Raw genomic sequence first — 6,623 nt, 5'->3', positions numbered from 1 at the left:
AATAAATGGTATGAATGTGGTTCGCGTGGACCTTCAAATTTTCAGGGCGTTACATTAAGTTATTTATTTTAGTTAGTATTTAGAATTTATGATTTATGATTAGTATTAAAAAAAAATCGAGGGCGTTTCAGTTTGTATCACAGACAAAGTTTTCCCCAAAGAGTTGTGTACTGTCACTCCGAGAAGCTCAAGAAGTCACGCCTCAAATATGTGAATTTTTACTGGTTTATATTTTATATGCAAAAATTCTTTTAAATTCTTTTATGATGCATGATATAAATGTTAGTTGCATGTTTCATTTAAATTTTTAAATGCATATTGGGTAGTGGAATTGATAGGTTTAATGAAGAATTTAGAAAGAATATGGTGCATGTACTACTTGAGATAGATTTAGGAGTCGACTTTGGGAAATTTTTGGGTTAGAATTGCAATCTTCAAGATTTTTAGGACCGAACTGAAGAATAAGATTTAAGTTAGAAGTTAAGTTTGAGGCAGATAAGAGAATCTAAGCTTTGCAATCATCTAGTCAAATAAAATTTCGAGAACGAAATTCTATTTAAGGGGGGATGATTGTAACGTCCGAAAAACCAACCTACGTAAACCGCATGCATGCAAAATTGTATAATTGTTTTATTTAATTGATTTCAAATTCTTGTATGATATTTATTATATGATTAAATGTATGATTGCATGATTAAATGATAATATGACATGATTTCATGAAATTAAGGATTTAACCCGAATATTCGACAATAGGCAGAGGAAAGGAGATTGGGGACGACCAAGACAAGAAAATGTAATTTTCATTAAATAATGGCAAGGCTTCCTAATATGATTTAAAAATAATTTAATTTTCCTAAAAATGTTGGAGTTCGAATTATTTTACGAGTCGAGCTCAATTTTTCCCGGGAAACCGGTTTTGGGCAAACAAAGAGTTTTAAAAGATCAAAAATATTATTTTATGAAAACTTATTTTATAGAATTTTATTATTTAATAAATAAGTGTTATTGGGCCCAATTTAATTAATTTAAATAGGCCCAATTACCATTAAACATGCAAGCTAAAACAAAACCCGTTAATATGTTAATTAAAGTATAAATAAGTATCCTAGGTATTTTAAACACATTATTCCACACCCAATAAGCCGTGAAACACACCACACACACAATTCAGATTTTCGAAAAGTAGAAGGAGAATAAAGGCTTGTGTTATTCGTCGCCCGGTCGTCCAGCGTCCCACACTCGCCGAATATCGTATATTCGAGCGTTATAAACACAAAGACATGTTTTCTAAACCCTTTCAAACATCATACAAATCATAATATGTGTGTTTAATTGATCATGCATGTAAAATACGTGGGTTCGATTATTTTATGGTATGATACGTAATTTCAACGTTTTTACGATTACGCTTGTTTTAAAATAATATTTATGAACCCAACGGACACGCTGCCAAAACATGATAAATAAGATTGAATATGAACAAAACATGATAATTATTGAAGAGAAAACAAGCTGGAACAATCGTGGAAAGGGAAGAAAAGAACCTGTGATTTTTTTAAGAGTTTGTGTGCATGTTGTGGGTCAAGTGGCTCGTTTCTTATGCATGGGGTCTTGGGGCTCGATCAGGCTGGGGGTTGGGTCATAAAGATCATGGTTAGGTCCTAGGAAGAGTCCTAGCATGGCTAGGACTCACTGTTCAGGCTGTGGACGAGTCCACGAAAGCTAGGACTATCCCCAAGCCTTCTCGCGACCAGCTGATGTACATGGGACTGCGGCTTGCGTTGGGGCTGGGATAGGTGGTCCATTATGGTCCTATGGTGATGGGCAGGGGTCGAGCCAGGGGTCGGTGTGGCTGGGTTGGTTGCTGGCTTGAGATATCGGGAGGTAACCAAGGAGAGGCGCGCAACGGCTGGTTTCTCAAACTAGTGGCTCGCTGCTAGGGCTATGGCGGGCTAGGTTGGTCCATTAGGGTCAAGGGAGGTTGGCCAGGGGTTGGGTCATGGGTGGTGCAGGGTGGCTCGACGTGGTTCGAGCAAAAACGTGGAGTACACTTGATGTGCAACTCGCGCATGCAGCTGTTGAGGGCAGGGGGCTTGCAGCGGCTTTGTGCACTGGTTCAAGGTTTGGGCTGGTCTGGGCTGGGTCTGAGTGTGGTCTAGGCTCGGTGAGGGTTAGTTTTGGTAGATGGTTAGGGGGCTGTAAGGCTCCTAGAAGGAGAAGGAGTCCTAGTGCACCAAAACACCTCACACGCACACACACATGCAATTGGGTCCAGGCCGCAGGGGCTTTAATGCGGGCCAGGGGCTGGTTCTTGGGCTTGGGGCTGGTCAGTAGGGTTCCTAGATGGGTTGGTTTGGGTTTGGCTCGAGGTGGCTCGTGCGTGGCTCGGGTATTTTAGGAGATGGCTCGGTGTATCCTTACATGTGTCAAATTCGAAATTTAAAAGGCAAAAAATAGAACCATGGGTCCATGGGTGTGGTGCATGGCTCACAAGGGTAGAATAAATAATAAAAATGTTATATTTAAAATTTGGAATCAAAATAATGAGTTTTGAAATTATCTGGGATTTAATCGACTCACGAAACGTTAATTAAATAATTAATTGAAAAACATAGTTTTATGCTTTATAAAATTATGAAAAATTATATTTAAGCTTAAATAATTATTTACGGTAAGCCCATGTCATTAAAAGTGAGAAAAAGATAAAATCAAAGTTTTTTACGTACATGGGCAAAACGAAAATTTATACTTAAAAAAATACGTAAACACTTGGCAGCGTCCCGAAGGATAATAACGCATGCTAAATGATATTTTATGATTTATTACAAAGATTTTGACGATAATATGTATTTTTATGATTTTTGAAAAAGCTGGATAATTTTTATTGTCTAAAATGCTATTTTTGGAAATTTTATGCTATTTTATTATTTTTAAGAAAATAAAAAAATATTTTGAGGGATGTGAATTGACTGTGACATATGATATATGATTTGTGGGGGATCCGTTTATGTTGAGGACGGTGAACTTACAATTTTATGGGGATGTCGTGAGGGGAAAAAGCCCCATAGGGAACCTATCTACGGGAAAAGAACCCAGAGGGAACCCATTTTTGGGAAAATGCACCAGAGGGAACCTGTCTATGGGAGAAGGCCCCCGAGGGAACCCCGACGATCGTATTTCCATGGTGGAGTCTAGTGCACACCCCCATGGGCCATGTGGAGCTGAAGACTGATCAGTCAACCGAAGGATAAAAGTTAGTCACTTTCAAGGATCAAACTTCACCCAAAATGATATATGATTGAAAGCTTATGATTAAAACGATTTATGATATATGAGTTATGATGATGATTAAAGTTATTTTTAAATGAATTTTAAAGGATTTGTTTATGTTTAAAGTTATTTTAAAATGATTTTACTATTTATGACTTAATTATGCTTAAATGATTTTAAATTATTTAATTATGTTTAAAAGCTATTTTAAATAAAAGTATGATTTTTAAATGAATGTGATTGTATATGTATTATTTGCTATCCATGTTTATAACGTGCTGAGTCTTTAGACTCACTAGATTTGTATGATGCAGGATTTGATGATTTATGGGAGACGATAACGATTGGGTGGATCGAGTGCAGCAGTATACACCCGAGGGCCTTAATGTTTCCGGACTAGCTTGTTAGATAAATAATTTAAAGATTATGTTAATGGTTTTTATCAGAGATATTTCTATGCTTTATTTTTATTGTTAGTTGATCTTTTTAAAGATCAATTTAGGAAGTTTTGATTAGGTAATAATTTAATATTTATTTTATGGACTTGAGATTTAAATTGCTAATTTATTATGATTGTTAGAAATGTTAAGTTATTTATTTTAGTTAGTATTTAGAATTTATGATTAGTATAAAAAAATCGAGGGCGTTTTATATAAAAATTTAAAAATATTCTTGTAACAATAAGAATAATAATATGTAATATGGATAATAATAGTAATAATGAATATAAAAAATAAATTAACAATTGCAAGAAATATAATAATTAAAATGGTAATTGAAAGAAATTTATTGGCTATATTAGTAAAAGAAACCCATTTGCAAAACATGCGCAAAGTAACGACATTTTCATAATTTTATGTGAATGGAGAGTTGAAACTAAAAGAAAAAACTTGAAATGGGGATTGAATTAAAGGATCGGTAATTTGGAGAAAAATATATCTGGTCATTATTTATTTAAAATTCAGTTTCCATCAAATTTTTTTTTTTGTTTTATACCTGACAAAAGTCCAACTTACTTTTTACTCCATGCTTCATGCATTTTTACCTTTTTACCCTTTTTAAATTAACAAAAAATTGTATGAATCCCTATTTTTGTTAGTCATCTTCTCTTTCTACTCCTCTTTCCCGCTTCCCATTCCTCTTCTCTTTTGTGCGAGCAATTTTTGTTTTCAATTTTTTTGTAAACCAACACTGAAGTTGTTCAATTTACAAGTATTCGATAATATTTGAGGTTTGTAATGAAGAAGACCATTGTGTTGCTATCAAACTCAATTGATTGAGTGAGATTGGAAAAATTTATGTCGTTGAACAAAACATCGGATTTTGTGTTTGTAATTGCAATTTGTAGACGCATTATGAAATGATTATTTCTTAATCATTAAACTGTTTTTTTCACTTACAGTTTCATATAGGTTGTGATTTGTTGTGGTTTGTTATTATTAGAAACATTCCATTGCAAATTTTTTTCTGGAAGTTTTGCAAAAATTGCTCACTTTTAAGCTTCAGTACTTATTTTTCCATATGTGATACCCAAATTTGTTGTTATTTAATATTATAAATTGAAATATCAATTTTATGCATTCTCAAAATATTCAGTTATTGTTGGTGTTTCCATGGAACATTTGGGGAAAAAAACAAATTCGCAACTAAGCATGAAATTATTTACTTGCGAAATATTTAATTTCAATTTTAGAAAACTTGATTTAGTAAATGAGATAATCGTAAAATTTAATAAAATACTGGATATTTGAGTAGGCAATGTAAGTTCACCAAATGCTCACGTTTCCATCCAAGATGCATTTGGATGACATGTTCATTTCATTTAAATATTTTTTTATTTAAAAAAAAAAACAAATTCGCAACTAAGCATGAAACATTTTGAAGTACTTACTTTTACTTGCGAAATATCTAATTTCAATTTTAAAATACTTGATTTGGTAAATGAGATACTAATAAAAGTTATAAAATACTGGATATTCTAGTAGGCAATGTAAGTTCACAAAGTACTCGCATTTCCATCCAAAATGCATTTGGATGACATGTACATTTCATTTAATTTTTTTATATTTTTAAAAGAAAAATACAAATTCGCAGCTAAGCATTGAATTTTTTGACGTACTACTTATAAAATACCAGATTTCAATTTTAAAATACTTGATTTGGTAAATAAGATACTCATAAAAGTTAATAAAATACGGGATATTCGAGAAGACAATGTAAGTTCACCAAGTGCTCGCACCCGCGTGAACAGAGAAGTACTATGCGTCCAGAAGTTTGCGCGCAGCTGCACTAGATCACGCGCAGCCGTGCGCTATGATGTGTAGCAGGTAGGCAGAGTCACACGCACGGCCGCACGCACAGTCGCGCGCGGCAGAACAAGCTTGGGCGCCGAACATTTTGCATTACTTAGTTTTACTTTCGAAATACCTAATTTCAATTTGAAAATACTTGATTTGGTAAATGAGGTACTCATAAAATGTAATAAAATACTGGAATCAAGAAGGCAATGTAAGTTCACTAAGTGCTCGCATTTTCATCCAATATGGATTTGGATGACATGTGTTGGAAACTGAATTTCGGTGGTTTGACAAACTAAGAGCTTAAATTAATTGGACTAACTGATCAAGTAGTTTGAAGTAACTGAACTACATAAATCAAATGACAATTGCCTAACTGAAGATTAATGCGCAGTTTATCGAAGGCAACTGAAACTAGCTGAACTGAACTTACGAAGACAACTGACTGATCAGTTGAAAACTGATCAGTTGATATATTCAGTTGTGAGCTTATCAGCTGATCATTCAGCTGTACAAGTCATCAGTTGTTGAAAAGGACATTCAACCGACAACAGTACAAAGCAGACTGCAACTCGTAGTGGAACGCCGCATTTCAGAGCTTACAGTGTACGATTGTCAAAAGAATATTGATGTGACATTCAACGGATATAAAGATTCAAATTATATTTAATGTTACCGTTGAAGAGAAGCCTATAAATAGGTGAGAAGAGCAGTTGAAAAAAAAAACAATTATAATCGATCTATTTATTCTCTCAAGCTTGCTGTTATCCTGCTGAATTTATCGCTCTTACTCAAGAATCAAAAAGCTCACACTTATCTGATTTATTTGTAGCATTTGAGGCTACCTTTCGAGCTTACAAGCACAAACCGTACATAAATCAACTGACAGTTGCCTAACTGAAGATTAATGCGCAGTTTATCGAAGGCAACTGAAACCAGTTGAACTGAACTTACGAAGACAACTGACTGATCAGTTGGAAACTGATCAGTTGATATATTCAGTTGTGAGCTTATCAGCTGATCATTCAGCTGTACACGTCATCAGTTATTGAA

Source organism: Primulina tabacum, chromosome 18 (assembly GCF_025594145.1).
Source record: "Primulina tabacum isolate GXHZ01 chromosome 18, ASM2559414v2, whole genome shotgun sequence".
In the NCBI taxonomy this organism is placed as follows: Eukaryota; Viridiplantae; Streptophyta; class Magnoliopsida; order Lamiales; family Gesneriaceae; genus Primulina; species Primulina tabacum.
The sequence above is the reverse complement of the archived record's forward strand: the minus strand, read 5'-3'. Positions refer to the sequence as shown.